The following is a 16,833-nucleotide window of genomic DNA, read 5'->3' on the forward strand; positions in this document are numbered from 1 at the left end:
ATTATTAGCTGTCCCTTGCCTTCCAAGAATTCAGAGCCCTTCCCAGATCTCTCCCCGGCTATATAAGTTTCTGTACGGGTGCAGGGTTGGCAACATGGAAGCATTTTTTTTCTTTTGTTTTTCAAACTTTTATTGAAAATATAAAGATACAATGTATACATATTATTTCATAAGTATTGTGTAAAATTATGATAATAAACTGTAGAATATTACAATTACTTAACTTGTAGCCCATGTCTTATCATTGGGTGGGATAAGGGAAGGGAGGGAGGGGAAGGGTATGGAGGGAGAAGAAATGGAAAATTATAGGTCAGAGCTCCTTCTTTCTTAGATACTAGACCTATGAGTTCACATAATTTCCCTCTAAAAATGTAACTAGGGTTACATAGATTGAGATCTGTAGCTTTTACTTTAAAAAAAAAGATTTTTAATAACAAAAATAACAACAGAAACAATGGCTAAAATGAAAGCAAAGCCTAAACCTAAGAATCAAAAAACTGAGAAGGTGCTTCCTTCAGCTCTTTGCCGGGTCACAGGGTTCTCTTCTGTAACCATTCTTTGAACATATATGCGGGTGAAGCATCTTGTCAATCAGGCCCATATCAATGGATGGCCTTTAAGGTTACGTACCAATTTATATTAGGGACGTATACATTTCCCTCACCTAGTTTTCCATTTTCCCCAATTGTTTGTCTATTCCTCCTTTTCCCTATCAATTAAATGAGAGCATGGCTCAGACTATAAAGTACCCATGGGTCCCATATCTTTTGGAACTGAGTTTGCTTATCATTTAAAATGATAGTTTCTCTTTAACTAGAATCCAGTTTGTTTTGTTTTTTAGTTGTTGAACAGATAAAAGTGGAGTTTTCCAAGATTCGGCAATGGTAAGTTTAGCAGCATCAAAAATTTGGGTGATAAGTTTTCTTGTATACCGATTTATATTCGGGGTCCTGATTCTGAAGATCTTGCACCTGTAATTTTCTCAGGTTTATTCCGTAACTAATAATACAATTTAGTGGACTCTAGTCCAAAATCTTTGTACTCTGGACATTGTCACCAGATATGGTAAGCCGTGCCATCATCCTCTACAGCCTCTAAAACATAGGGCATTATAGTGGTTATTTATTTTATGTAGCCTATCTGAAACTAAGTTCCACCACATCAGAACCTTATATCCTGCCTCAAGTAATGAAATGTTAATTACGCTTTGAGCAACCGAGTCCCAAAAACTGAAGCAGTCTTGCTCTTCAAGAGAGTGACCTCGGTCTCCTTCCCAGGCTTTGACATAAGGCAGAATTGGAGTGGAGTTGGCTTCCAATATTATTTGGTATAGCCTTGAAAGTATCCAGATATGAGGAAGAGGGGGTACCTGTGCATTTATACTTTTATTTTAAGAAGTGTTTTATCTGCATGCATCGAAATATTTCTCCAGGACGAGGGGAGTGAAGTTGTTGGAATCGGTCCCATTGGATTTGGAACTTAATCATAGGAGGTGGGAGTTTGATGTTTAGGGTGTATGTTTTTGCATAGGTAATCCTAAGGCCTGAAATATCTACAAAACTGTTATATAGGTGAATCAAATTTGGCAAAGTGGAAAGTGATTTAGTTATCATTAGTATGTTGTCCAAAAATAGGCAGAGTTAGATAGGAGATAGTGGGCACCCTTGTCTCTTGCCTCCTGACAGGGAAAATGGGACTGAGGAGTAGGGGGCTCACAGAGTATTTGTTTGTAGATGGGGTCAATTACCCTCCATTTGAAAGCTGAACAGAGCTAGAAAAAGGCAAATAATTCAAAAACTATAAAAAGAAAAAATGAAGGGCAACTGAAAAGTTGCTTAGAATTAGCCATTCTATAACATACTAAAAGTTAACTTAAAGGTGAACCACCCGTTTCAATGTAATGTCATTTTACCATCTCATTTACTCCAATGCATTCACATTTTACAAAAGAATGTACACAGTTTCACAAAATTGTGTCAAATTCAAAAACAAAAATGCCATTTAAGCAAACAAAATAATACTTATATTAATCTACCATATTTAACAAGCCTGGTTTATGAATTTAAATTCCTGATGGGTGATGTTTACATATATATGTTGCTTTTATTGCATTTATGAGGTGGCGATTATTGTAATTGATACTCTGGTTGGCTGCTAGGTGATGCTAACTATGTTATTATATGCATTTGCATACCTCCCAACATTTCAAAAATGGAAAGAGGAACAAAAAAATCTGCTGTGCGAAGAGTTGCAAAATATTTTTACTATGCATGGAAGGAATAAATGTCCGAGCTGATGCAGATCTAGAAGGCAGATAACATTGTTTACTAAAAGGTTAATTGAATGGGTGTTTTTAGACGATGAACTGTTTTTAGAACTTGGAATTCTCTAAACTCACAGAGAATTGTTTTTTCAAGATTTTCAGGCCAGAAAATTAGGATTTAGGTCCCATGATTCTAAAAATGATTCACTGGCTTTAATGCCTTATACTTCCATGCATTCCCTGTGCATTCAAAAGTTATGTTTTACATAACATAAATTACTTACTGTATCTCCTTTATTTACAATTCCACACAACATATTAGAATTCAATTTTCAACAATATATAAGATTTCAATACTTTTCCTAAAGCTGCATCCTTTCTTAATGAAATGTCCTGCAGTGCTCTGGTATCTGTAATATGGCTGCTGTACTGTGTAGGAGTCACTTTACAATAAAGATATACACTCAACCTACAGAACCTCCACTCTCCAATATTCGGAGTCCATTAGAGCATCTAAAGAATAAAAACAATAGTTTTGGGTAATGATGTATGTATTCTTACAATTTATCAGACCATCTAAACCCCATTCCCTTTGTTCTTATATGTTACCCCTAAATTGCATCCTTTTTTTAATTCTAAAAAGAAAAAAATAAGCTACTTTCCCACGCTAAAAGTGTCTTTGCTTCTGCTACTGTATTAGTCACTTCACAAGGGAATTGGTATCACAGAGAAAATATTTTTGCAGCGATATTCCGTCATCTTATCTATTATCAGGCAACCTTCTGCTGATACTGGTGTCACACTGGGCTTTCCAGGGCTTTCTGTAATCTTATCCTGTGTCAGGCTGTTCTCACAGTGTTTCACATTCACAGCTAGTGGATGTCATCCTGTGGTCTTGACATTTTTTTCAAATACAATAGTCAAATCTAGTCTTTAGGGATCATTTACTGTCGTAAGTCCAATTTGCAAAGCGGGAATATAGTGTTTGCATACACGCTGCCACTATTTATTTTTTAATTTTAACTTTATTTCATTTTCAATTTTACAAATAAAAATTTCTGTATTGAACACTTGTAGCAATATACGATACAAATGTCTAGATAACAAAAAAGGATACAAAGAAAAGATCAAAAAGCAGAGGCTATAAACAAAAAAGAGGGGGTTATACATAGATATAAAGGGTGTATTGATAATTCCCTGTCTAGCAGCTGACCCCTTAATGTGTCCATTGCTTTTACCCTTATAGTAATTATAGACTCATTCTCAGGAAGGGTAGGGTTTCTTCCAATTTTTGGGTAAGAGTACTCTGGCTGCAGTAAGTATGTGAGTAGGCAACATTTTGTAGTCTGTCCCTTTGATGGCTTTTGTCCTAATGCCCAGAAGTAAATGTAGGAAGCAAACTTGACTCTACAGTGTATTGGTGCTAAACATTGTATCTGTTTGCACATTGTAATTGTGTTCCCTATTTCCCTAAAATGCCTTTTTATAAATTAAGATTTTTCTTCTATACTAGAAATATACCAGGTAGTGGAATACTTGGCCTTCCATGAAGGCAGAATCCATTCTCATTTATTAAGCATTTATACTGTGTGTGATACAGTAAAATCACTATACTTTATCCTTGGATAAATACTGCAGTAGGTATGTAGCGCAGAGGGGAGTTAGGGTAGGACTACACTGGGGTTTTTGGCGCAATCCGGCGCACTGCACAAAAACACAGGCGTCAAGTTGGATGTGATGGTAATAAGGTAAGTGAATGCGTTGTTGGATGAAGTCGCATCGCTATTACTTACCTTATTACTGTCACATACGACTGGACCCCTGCGTTTTTGTGCAGCGAGTCGGATCGCGCCCAAAACGCCTGTGTAGTCCTACCCTTACCTTTACATCTGCAAATGTACTGATATGAGCACTGTCATAAATTGGAAAAAAATTGCGTTTGAGTTTCAAATGCAAACCAGCATAAAAAAACCCCCACAAATCATGAAAGTAAAAAACATCTTCAAATGGTTAAAGGCACCTCTGCCATTGACTTCTACATGACCTCAACAGGTTTTAGGTTTTTAGTATTTTTGGATTTGGGCTTTTAGCAGCTTCGTGGCATAATAAATCTAGAACAATTAGCGTTTTTTTAGTGAAACTACCCTCAAAAAACACAACTCGACCTTTAATAAATGATAATGTTTAAGCACTTAGGTACTGGAGCTCCCATGCAGCTACAACTCTTGCACTACCCAATGCTACACTCCTATTCTAAGGGCACAATATAAACATAATTAATTCAGTGCCCTACCCAAATTCTGAACAATCTGAACAATTCTGAACAAATTCTGAAATAATCCCCGGGCCAATGCCCTATAAAGAAGACCACGTCCCCAAAAAAAAGACCAAAAAGAGTTTCATTCATCTGTCAAAACTGATTTCTAAAGCTATAATTGCTAATATGCTTTTATTTTAAAATAATGTACTCACATAAAAAATTTAAAAATTTAATATATAAATATAACATAATAATATAAAATTAAAAAATATAACTTTTCACAGGAGCCAGAAAGCTTCATCCAGTGGTAACCTTTGATGAGGTAGTTGTCTATAACAAGGTACATATAAACAGGTATGTGACCTGTTATCCATTATAGATCTTTCTATAATTTGGATGTTCATACTTTAAGACAACTAGAAAATCATGTTACTATTAAATAAATTGGATACCTTGCTAAACAAGCAGCTCTTTATGCCAGCTTTAAATTTAAAGCATAAATAACCGACATAGAATCCTACTGACCTTTCTCTATGGAAATGTTTTTTTGGAGGGCAGTACCCTACTGTTTCATAAAAGTGGTGAACAAGAGTTACTTGAATTAAAGATTAAATTTAAAGATTAAAAATAACGTCATAAAGTCAAAGAAAATATAATTTATAAGATGAATTTTGAATGTCAGGGTACACATATAGGCTGCTTTCAATACCCATTACATTTAGGAAAAAAATTTGATTTTAACAAAATCGGTATATAATTAATATAGGAAATTAGCTTGAAATAAAATTTGCCTCCATGGAAAAAAATTGATATTAGGTTGTCCTCCTTTACAGGAATTTTGAGAAACCAAATGGCTAACCAAAAATAGGGGAAATGTGCATGATTGTTGTCCCCCCACTAGCTACCTGTGTGTTGTAAGCATCATTTTTCATGATTGTTTGGATTTCAGTGGTTGTGCTCTACACAGATTATATTTTGAATAAAGGAAATAGAAGGCAAACACATGCTTGCCTACTGCGGTGAGACTGTTTGCATGCTCCTTTAGCTGTCAAATGCACAAATGAAACCTATTTACCAGCAAAAGAAGCACCGACCCTGTTAAATTAATGGGCCTTTCCCACTGGGAAAACAGTTATTATTTCTGCTCTGATTCATTTACAAGCCCAATTATAATCCCCCTCTGAATGCTGTGCCCCTGTTCCACGCAAAAAAGACAATAGTGTCACAGCATGTGAAAGGTTACGGTAATTATTTCTTACTCTCCTGCTTTGATTTGAAGCTTGAGACAGAAAATTTAGAATTTGACCATCTGTGCCTGTTTATATTTGCACAGCCTGTAATGCACCATAGAAACTGTTCATTTATATAAGAACTAGGGTAATTATAGTTACCGGACAGAGGCTGCACAATGACGAAAGAAGAGTTGTTTAAATGGCAACCATTGTGCCCCAGTAATGTATTTTCTTTATTCACAGTGCTATTTCAGGCACAATTCTGACATTTTTATTGTGGCTTGTTTTTGCTTATAATGAAAGTTATTTTTATAATATACGTTCCCACACACACACACACACACAAAAAACACATGCACACTTTGGCTGTCTTTTCATGTTAAGCTGGCCACAGATGTAAAGATTTTTAAAATATCTTTCGTTATGGTTAGAACAAGATTATCTTGAAACAATCGTTTAAATGTACGATTTGTCCATCAACTAAAAAGAACATTTCAAGTGAAGCCAGGAAAACTGAGGGTAGCTGCCTGCTTGGCCCTGCAAACAATTGGACAATAGATAGATTTCACTGTGACCGATAATTTTCTGCTTGGCCCTGCAAACAATTGGACAATAGATAGATTTCACTGTGACCGATAATTTTCCTGGCCGATCAATTTTCTTTCAATTTATATTCATTAAATGCACGATCGTTCGATTTCCACTAACCTCACGATAATCTGACGGATTGGTTGGATTGCACTAAAATCAGTCCTTCAACAAATAAAGGCACAGATTAAAAAAATAAATAAAAGCACACATTACTAAATAAAGGTACACATTTACCATAACACTTTGCAGAAATGCTAATGCATTAATAGGCACCCCATTGTGCTCATTCACAAAGTACTTGCATCTGGGGTAAGGCTGTGCTCTTCATTTTGCAATGGATTAAAAAATTGGGCACAAGGTGCAGATGAGGCAGCAGCAGGCGCAACACAATTCTGCCCTTAAAGCAAACAAGAGGTAAACAGTGAAATAACTTAATTTGCTAAACTTCTTTAGCAATAATTTATAGAATAATAAATTGAATGTCTATAAAATAGAATGAAACCCTGAAAAGAGACATTAGAAGAAAGTTACAATATACAGTAGACTGCTGTGTTATCAGGCACAACTATAGAAAACAGTAGGGATGTAGCGAACGTCGGAAAAAAAGTTCGCGAACATATTCGCGAACTTGCGCAAAAATGCGAGCGGTTCGCGAACGGTTCGCGAACCCCATAGACTTCAATGGGAAGGCGAACTTTAACATCTAGAAAAGACATTTCTGGCCAGAAAAATGATTTTAAAGTTGTTTAAAGGGTGCAACGACCTGGACAGTGGCATGCCAGAGGGGGATCAAGGGCAAAAATGTATCTGAAAAATCTGCCTGTGTGTGCTTGGAAGAGATAGTGTAGGGGGAGAGCTGTTAGTGATTTCAGGGACAGATGATAGTAAGTTTGCTGGCTAGTAATCTGCTTGATACTGCTCTGTATTGGAGGGACAGAAGTCTGCAGGGATTTGAGGGACATTTTAGCTTAGGTAGCTTTGCTGGCTAGTAATCTACTGTTCTCTTTAAACAACTGCCATACGTTGACCTTGTAGGCATTGTTTGCCCAGTTTTTTGGACGCAGCCACTGAAGCACAGTTGCCAGAAAAAATATGCCATATAAATGCTGAAAATAGTCATTTTTCGCCATACGTTGACCTTGTAGACATTGTTTGCCCAGTTTTTTTGGACGCAGCCACTGAAGCACAGTTGCCAGAAAAAATATGCCATATAAATGCTGAAAATAGTAATTTTTCGCCATACGTTGACCTTGTAGACATTGTTTGCCCAGTTTTTTTGGTTGCAGCCACTGAAGCACAGTTGCCAGAAAAAATATGCCACATAAATGCTGAAAATAGTCATTTTTTGCCATATACGTTGAGTCAACGTATGGCAAAAAATGACTATTTTCAGCATTTATATGGCATATTTTTTCTGGCCTCTGTGCTTCAGTGGCTGTGGCCAAAAAAACTGGGCAAACAATGCCTACAAGGTCAACGTCGTTGACCTTGTAGGCATTGTTTGCCCAGTTTTTTAGGCCACAGCCACTGAAGCACAGAGGCCAGAAAAAATATGCCATATAAATGCTGAAAATAGTCATTTTTTTGGTCGCAGCCACTGAAGCACAGTTGCCAGAAAAATTATGCCATATAAATGCTGAAAATATAAATTTTTTTGGTTGCAGCCACTGAAGCACAGAGGCCAGAAAAATTATGCCATATAAATGCAGAAAATATGCATTTTTTTGGTCGCAGCCACTGAAGCACAGTTGACAGAAAAATTATGCCATATAAATGCTGAAAATATAAATTTTTTTGGTTGCAGCCACTGAAGCACAGAGGCCAGAAAAATTATGCCATATAAATGCAGAAAATATGCATTTTTTTGGTCGCAGCCACTGAAGCACAGTTGCCAGAAAAATTATGCCATATAAATGCTGAAAATAGTAATTTTTTTGGTTGCAGCCACTGAAGCACAGAGGCCAGAAAAATTATGCCATATAAATGCAGAAAATATGCATTTTTTTGGTCGCAGCCACTGAAGCACAGTTGACAGAAAAATTATGCCATATAAATGCTGAAAATATAAATTTTTTTGGTTGCAGCCACTGAAGCACAGAGGCCAGAAAAATTATGCCATATAAATTCAGAAAATATGCATTTTTTTGGTCGCAGCCACTGAAGCACAGTTGCCAGAAAAATTATGCCATATAAATGCTGAAAATAGTAATTTTTTTGGTTGCAGCCACTGAAGCACAGAGGCCAGAAAAATTATGCCATATAAATGCAGAAAATATGCATTTTTTTGGTCGCAGCCACTGAAGCACAGTTGACAGAAAAATTATGCCATATAAATGCTGAAAATATAAATTTTTTTGGTTGCAGCCACTGAAGCACAGAGGCCAGAAAAATTATGTCATATAAATGCAGAAAATAGGCATTTTTTTGGTCGCAGCCACTGAAGCACAGAGGCCAGAAAAAATTAAACCAGTAGGGTTTGCACCCTAGTTTGTAACGGTGGCGGAGGGAGGAGGAGGACGCTAAAGGACAGCTGTGTGTGGAGTCATGAGGCTTGAAGAGAAGGACAGCTGCATAGAAGTCAGAACAAGTCTTCCGGCGTGCAGTAACCCTCCGAGATCCACCCCTCATTCATTTTAATAAAGGTCAGGTAATCGACACTTTTGTGACCTAGGCGAGTTCTCTTCTCAGTTACAATCCCTCCTGCTGCACTGAAGGTCCTTTCTGAGAGCACACTTGAGGCTGGGCAAGACAAGAGGTTCATGGCAAATTGTGACAGCTCTGGCCACAGATCAAGCCTGCGCACCCAGTAGTCCAGGGGTTCATCGCTCCTCAGAGTGTCGATATCTGCAGTTAATGCCAGGTAGTCCGCTACCTGCCGGTCGAGGCGTTCTTTGAGGGTGGATCCAGAAGGGTTGTGGCGCTGCCTTGGACAGAAAAACATTTGCATGTCTGACGTTACAGACTGGCCAAAGGGCTTTGTCCTTGCAGGTGTGCTCGTGGCAGGATTACTGGCACCTCTGCCCCTGGAATGTTGATGAGTTCCTGAAGTGACATCACCCTTAAAAGCATTGTACAACATGTTTTGCAGGCTGGTTTGTAAATGCCGCATCTTTTCGGACTTGTGGTATGTTGGTAACATTTCTGACACTTTATGCTTGTACCGAGGGTCTAGTAGCGTTGCGACCCAGTACAGGTCCTTCTCCTTAAGCCTCTTGATACGGGGGTCCTTCAACAGGCATGACAGCATGAAAGACCCCATTCTCACAAGGTTGGATGCAGAGCTATCCATCTCCGCTTCCTCATTATCAAGGACTGCATCATCCACGGTCTCCTCCCCCCAGCCACGTACAAGACCAGGGGTCCCCAAAAGGTCACCACTAGCCCCCTGGGAAGCCTGCTCCTGTTGGTCCTCCTCCTCCTCCTCCACAAAGCCACCTTCCTCCTCTGACTCCACTTCTGGCACCTCTCCCTGCGTTGCAGCATGTGCCTGGGTTCGTTCTGGTGATTCCGACCAGAAATCGTGCGCTTCCAGCTCCTCGTCACGCTGGTCTACAGCCTCATCTGTCACTCGTCGCACGGCACGCTCCAGGAATAAAGCGAAGGGTATTAGGTCGCTGATGGTGCCTTCGGTGCGACTGACCATATTTGTCACCTCTTCAAAAGGTCGCATGAGCCTGCAGGCATCGCGCATAAGCACCCAGTAACGGGGGAAAAAAATCCCCAGCTGTGCAGATCCAGTCCTACCACCCAGTTCAAAAAGGTACTCGTTGACGGCCCTTTGTTGTTGCAGCAGACGTTCCAACATAAGGAGCGTTGAATTCCAGCGAGTCTGGCTGTCAGAAATCAAACGCCTGACTGGCATGTTGTAGCGCTGCTGAATGTCAGCAAGGCGTGCCATGGCTGTGTAGGAACGTCTGAAATGGGCCGACACCTTTCTGGACTGGGTGAGAACGTCCTGGAATCCTGGGTACTTGGAGACAAAACGTTGGACTATTAAATTTAACACATGTGCCATGCAGGGCACATGTGTTAAATTGCCTAGTCTCAACGCTGCCAACAGATTGCTTCCATTGTCACACACCACTTTTCCGATCTGCAGTTGGTGTGGGGTCAGCCACCGATCGGCCTGTGACTGCAGAGATGACAGGAGTACAGATCCGGTATGGTTTTTGCTTTCCAGGCACGTCATCCCCAAGACAGCGTGACAACGGCGTACCTGGCACGTCGAATAGCCTAGGGGGAGCTGGGGGTGCACAGGTGTGGAGGAGGAGAAGGAGGACCCAGCAGCAGAGTAAGAAGAAGAAGAAGACGAGGTAGAGAGCGATGGAGGAGTAGAGGTGGTGGCAGAACCGCGTGCAATCCGTGGCGGTGACACCAACTCCACTGTTGTTGTTGAGCTACCCATTCCCTGCTTCCCAGCCATTACCAAGTTCACCCAGTGGGCAGTGTAGGTGACATACCTGCCCTGACCATGCTTGGAGGACCATGCGTCAGTAGTCATATGGACCTTTGGCCCAACACTAAGTGACAGAGATGCGGTAACTTGGCTCTGCACATGTTGGTACAGGTGTGGTATTCCCTTTTTAGAAAAAAAATTGCGGCTGGGTACCTTCCACTGCGGTGTCCCAATTGCTACAAATTTGCGGAAGGCCTCAGAGTCCACCAGCTGGTATGGTAAAAGCTGGCGGGCTAAGAGTGCAGACAAGCCAGCTGTCAGACGCCGGGCAAGGGGGTGACAGTCAGACATTGGCTTCTTACGCTCAAACATGGCCTTCACAGAAACTTGGCTGGTGGCAGATGACTGGGAATGGGAACAGGTGGTCAAGGTGGAAGGCGGAGTGGAGGGTGGTTCAGACGGGTCAAGGAGAGCAGAGGTAGAGCAGTAAGATGCTGGACCAGAAGGAGTGTGGCTTTTAGTTTGCCTGTTGCCTTTGAGGTGTTGCTCCCAAAGTGCTTTGTGCTTGCCGCTCATGTGCCTTCGCATAGAAGTTGTACCTATGTGGCTGTTGGGCTTACCAAGGCTCAGTTTCTGACTGCACTCATTGCAAATTACAATGCTTTTGTCAGAGGCACACACATTAAAAAAATCCCACACTGCTGACTTTTTGGAAGTGTGCGATCTGGCGGTAACAGTAGAAGTTGGCGGAGTTGGCGGTATTGGCGGCAATGGCGGGTGCGTTGGCCGGCTGAACACAGGTGCCGATACATGTTGTTGCCCTACTGATCCCTGCGGGCTGTCCTCCCTGCTTCTTCTAAGTCTTATTCTCCTACTGCCTCTCTGACTCTCCGTCTCTCCATCTGAACTACCCTCCTCTTGCTCTCTTCTACTAGGCACCCACAAAACATCAATCTCCTCATCATCATTCTCCTCAGATGCATCAATTTCTTCTGACACATCACAGAAGGAAGCAGCAGCGGGGACCTCCTCCTCATCACTCATTATGTCCATCTCTATCGTGTTCTCTGCCAGAATTAAATCTGGTGTAAGGTCCTCATCTCCTTCATCTTCTTCTGGCAATAATGGTTGCGCATTACTCAGTTCAAGAAACTCATGGGAAAATAACTCCTCTGACCCCAGTGAAGAAGGGGCACCGGTGGTGGAGGAAGTGTTACGTGGGGTGGCCATAGCAGTGGAGGATGAGGAGGATGTTGTGGTAAAGTTAGAAACGGTAGAGGATGGGGTGTGCTGTGTAAGCCAGTCAACTACCTCTTCAGCATTTTGGGAGTTCAGGGTCATTGGCTTTTTAAAACTGGGCAATTTGCTAGGGCCACAGGATTGCATAGCAGCACGGCCCCTAGCACGGCCTCTGCGTGGCGGCCTGCCTTTGCCTGGCATTATTTTTAAAAAAACAACAACAACAACAAAAACTCAGTTGGTTTTTCTGGAAACGATAATACACACAGCTAGATGGCGGGTTGAAGAAAACACTGTGCAAATAATGCCTACAAAGTCAACGTATACACTACTACAGCGGTGGATACGGATTACGTAAAATATATGAATGCTGCTTGAAAAAAAGTAACTCAAGTGGTTTTTCTAGAGACGATAATATTATCAATATTTAGACAAAATGTGAACAAGGTCACACAGCTCGATGGCGGGTTGAAGAAAACAGTGTGCAAATAATGCCTACAAGGTCAACGTATACACTACTACAGCGGTGGATACGGATTACGTAAAATATATGAATGCTGCTTGAAAAAAAGTAACTCAAGTGGTTTTTCTAGAGACGATAATATTATCAATATTTAGACAAAATGTGAACAAGCTCACACAGCTCGATGGCGGGTTGAAGAAACCACTGTGCAAATAATGCCTACAAGGTCAACGTATACACTACTACAGCGGTGGATACGGATTACGTAAAATATATGAATGCTGCTTGAAAAAAAGTAACTCAAGTGGTTTTTTCTAGAGACGATAATATTATCAATATTTAGACAAAATGTGAACAAGCTCACACAGCTCGATGGCGGGTTGAAGAAAACAGTGTGCAAATAATGCCTACAAGGTCAACGTATACACTACTACAGCGGTGGATACGGATTACGTAAAATATATGAATGCTGCTTGAAAAAAAGTAACTCAAGTGGTTTTTCTAGAGACGATAATATTATCAATATTTAGACAAAATGTGAACAAGGTCACACAGCTCGATGGCGGGTTGAAGAAAACAGTGTGCAAATAATGCCTACAAGGTCAACGTATACACTACTACAGCGGTGGATACGGATTACGTAAAATATATTATGGCTGCTTGAAAAAAGTGACTCCGGTGTTTTTTCTGGAGACGGTAATATTATGGATATTTAGACAGAATGTGAACAAGGTCACACAGCTCGATGGCGGGTTGAAGAAAACAGTGTGCAAATAATGCCTACAAGGCCAACGTATACACTACTACAGCGGTGGATACGGATTACGTAAAATATATGAATGCTGCTTGAAAAAAGTGACTCCGGTGTTTTTTCTGGAGACGGTAATATTATGGATATTTAGACAGAATGTGAACAAGGTCACACAGCTCGATGGCGGGTTGAAGAAAACAGTGTGCAAATAATGCCTACAAGGCCAACGTATACACTACTACAGCGGTGGATACGGATTACGTAAAATATATGAATGCTGCTTGAAAAAAGTGACTCCGGTGTTTTTTCTGGAGACGGTAATATTATGGATATTTAGACAGAATGGGAACAAGGTCACACAGCTCGATGGCGGGTTGAAGAAAACAGTGTGCAAATAATGCCTACAAGGCCAACGTATACACTACTACAGCGGTGGATACGGATTACGTAAAATATATTATGGCTGCTTGAAAAAAGTGACTCCGGTGTTTTTTCTGGAGACGGTAATATTATGGATATTTAGACAGAATGTGAACAAGGTCACACAGCTCGATGGCGGGTTGAAGAAAACAGTGTGCAAATAATGCCTACAAGGCCAACGTATACACTACTACAGCGGTGGATACGGATTACGTAAAATATATGAATGCTGCTTGAAAAAAGTGACTCCGGTGTTTTTTCTGGAGACGGTAATATTATGGATATTTAGACAGAATGGGAACAAGGTCACACAGCTCGATGGCGGGTTGAAGAAAACAGTGTGCAAATAATGCCTACAAGGCCAACGTATACACTACTACAGCGGTGGATACGGATTACGTAAAATATATTATGGCTGCTTGAAAAAAGTGACTCCGGTGTTATTTCTGGAGACGGTAATATTATGGATATTTAGACAGAATGTGAACAAGGTCACACAGCTCGATGGCGGGTTGAAGAAAACAGTGTGCAAATAATGCCTACAAGGCCAACGTATACACTACTACAGCGGTGGATACGGATTACGTAAAATATATTATGGCTGCTTGAAAAAAGTGACTCCGGTGTTTTTTCTGGAGACGGTAATATTATGGATATTTAGACAGAATGTGAACAAGGTCACACAGCTCGATGGCGGGTTGAAGAAAACAGTGTGCAAATAATGCCTACAGGGCAAATAATGCCTAAAAGGTCAACTTATACACTACTACAGCGGTAGTAAAATAAAAAAAAGTAAAATAAAAAAAAATGAATATTAAAAAAAAAAAATTAAAGTTGGTGCTGCTGAACTACTAGGAGCAGCAGATTAGCACACCAGTCCCACTCCCCAACACTGCTAGACTAATAGCACTGGGCTCTTATAGTAGTAGTAGTAGTAGTAGTAGTAAAACAACAAAAAAATAAATAAAAGCAGTCCTTACAAGGACTACTGTTATTGCAGCAGTCAGCAGATGAGATCAGAAGCAGGACAGCTGCCCACTGCAGCTACATACAGAGCACTGCAGTAGAAGGTAGATTACTAGCCAGCAAAGCTACCTAAGCTTAAATGTCCCTCAAACCCCTGCAGACTTCTGTCCCTCCAATAACAGAGCAGTATCAAAACGATTACTAGCCAGCAAACTTTCAACTGTCCCTGAAATCACTAACAGGCAGCAGCTCTCTCCCTACACTATCTCTTCAGCACACACAGGCAGAGTGAAAAAACGCTGCAGGGCTTCGGTTTTTATAGGGAAGGGGAGTGGTCCAGGGGAGAGCTTCCTGATTGGCTGCCATGTACCTGCTGGTCTGGGGTGAGAGGGCAAAAAAAAGCGCCAACAATGGCGAACCCAAAATGGCGAACGTCGCGCGACGTTCGCGAACTTCCGGCGAGCGCGAACACCCGATGTTCGCGCGAACAAGTTCGCCGGCGAACAGTTCGCGACATCTCTAGAAAACAGTACATTTATATATTTTCTGCAATTGAAAAAGGGGCTTTTTATAAAGATTTTTAATAAAACCAAACTATACAGAATGGTGTATGTGTAGAGGACAAGTCATGATTAAACCAGTTGTTGTCCATATAAAAAGGGCATCAGTACTAATGATAAATCTTTTGAGCATTTATTTTGTATAGACTATTTCAAAAGATAGTTCTCATGGACATTAGAAAGTTACCTGGTGGTCCAGTGATCAAAATCTGGGTATATTTAAAGACTTCTTTAAGCATCTTTCATTCTGCTTTCAGGTGTAACTTGCTAGGTCTGCCTGACCAAATTTTCAAGTTGTTTGAACCAGTCGAGACATGATGATACCACACACCTCAACATAGAGAATAGAAAATTCGAAGGCGTCCAAAAAAAATGGACGCATCCATTTTTTGGACGCCGGCGAAACTTCGCTGGCGAATGTGCGCCGGCGTCCAAAAAAAGGACGCTGGCATCAAAAACAAGACGCCAGCGCTATTTCGCGAATTTTTCAGCAAAACGGCATAAATTCGCCAATCACTACTCTCGAACCTTAATAAATCCGCCCCCAAATATCTGTATGTTAAAATGTGTGTTAAGAAATTGTTGTGGGGTGTACTTTTCACAACTCTACCTGTTGGCAGCAATGTTACATGCATGAGGGAATAGAAGGAAGGGACAAAAACCAATGCATGTGTGACCACTGGGACTAGGCACCCTGACATGCACTTGTGTTGGGAATCTTTTACACACAATCTACTGTAATTTAAGGAAAATCATAGCAGAATAAAAATGTAGATGTAGAAAATAACACCTTAGTAATATCAGAAACTTTATTAAATGGAACTAACGATGAATGTTTCTAATGGTGGTAAATGAAGTACTACCATTATGGACCTAGCAAGATATGGGGGTGGTAAGGAAATTTACAGAACATAACTCCTACTCTTCTGTAACATGTTAAAATGCTTCCCCTAGATGGAGTTAAAAAACCAAAAGTGTATTTTGGGAGTAGCCCCTTGAAAAATTCCCACCTCAGGCCTGCAACTTTGCATGTGTCAAGGGTCACCTGCAGGCCCCCTACGCTTCCTCTGTAGTTATGCCACTGTACACTGTAGACCGTGCATCATCTTCAGATAGATAATACCGTTTTGTTGATGATCCTTTCACTTTGAAAAATTTACTTAACATTACAGTGAAACTAAACCGCCAAAATTTCAGGTCTCTGTAAAAATGTATCACATGAAATATGTAAAATATTGCTTTATATACCGTATATACTCGAGTATAAACCGAGTTTTTCTGCCCCCAAAATATGCTGAAAAACTCTACCTCGGCTTAAACTCGGTTCAAGCGCAAAAACGGTCGCCGGCGTCTACGAATAGTCGCCGGCTTCCAAGAATAGTCGCCGGCGTCCAAGAATAGTCTCCAAGAATATTCGCCGGCATCCAAGAATGGTCGCCGGCATCCAAAAACGAGACGCCGGCACCTCCAATGGGAGCAGAAACCCTCAATTTTTTGATTGAAACTTACCAGAAGCTGCTGCATTTCTCACCCTAGGCTTATACTCGAGTCAATAAGCTTTCCCAGTTTTTGGAGGTAAAATTAGGTACCTTGGCTTATACTCGGGACGGCTTATACTTATTGACTCAAGTATAAGCCTAGACACAACTACAGCCCTGTCTCCCAGCAGCGCACATTCTGCCAAAGCGACCC

Source organism: Xenopus laevis, chromosome 1L (genome assembly GCF_017654675.1).
Source record: "Xenopus laevis strain J_2021 chromosome 1L, Xenopus_laevis_v10.1, whole genome shotgun sequence".
Classification (NCBI taxonomy): domain Eukaryota; kingdom Metazoa; phylum Chordata; class Amphibia; order Anura; family Pipidae; genus Xenopus; species Xenopus laevis.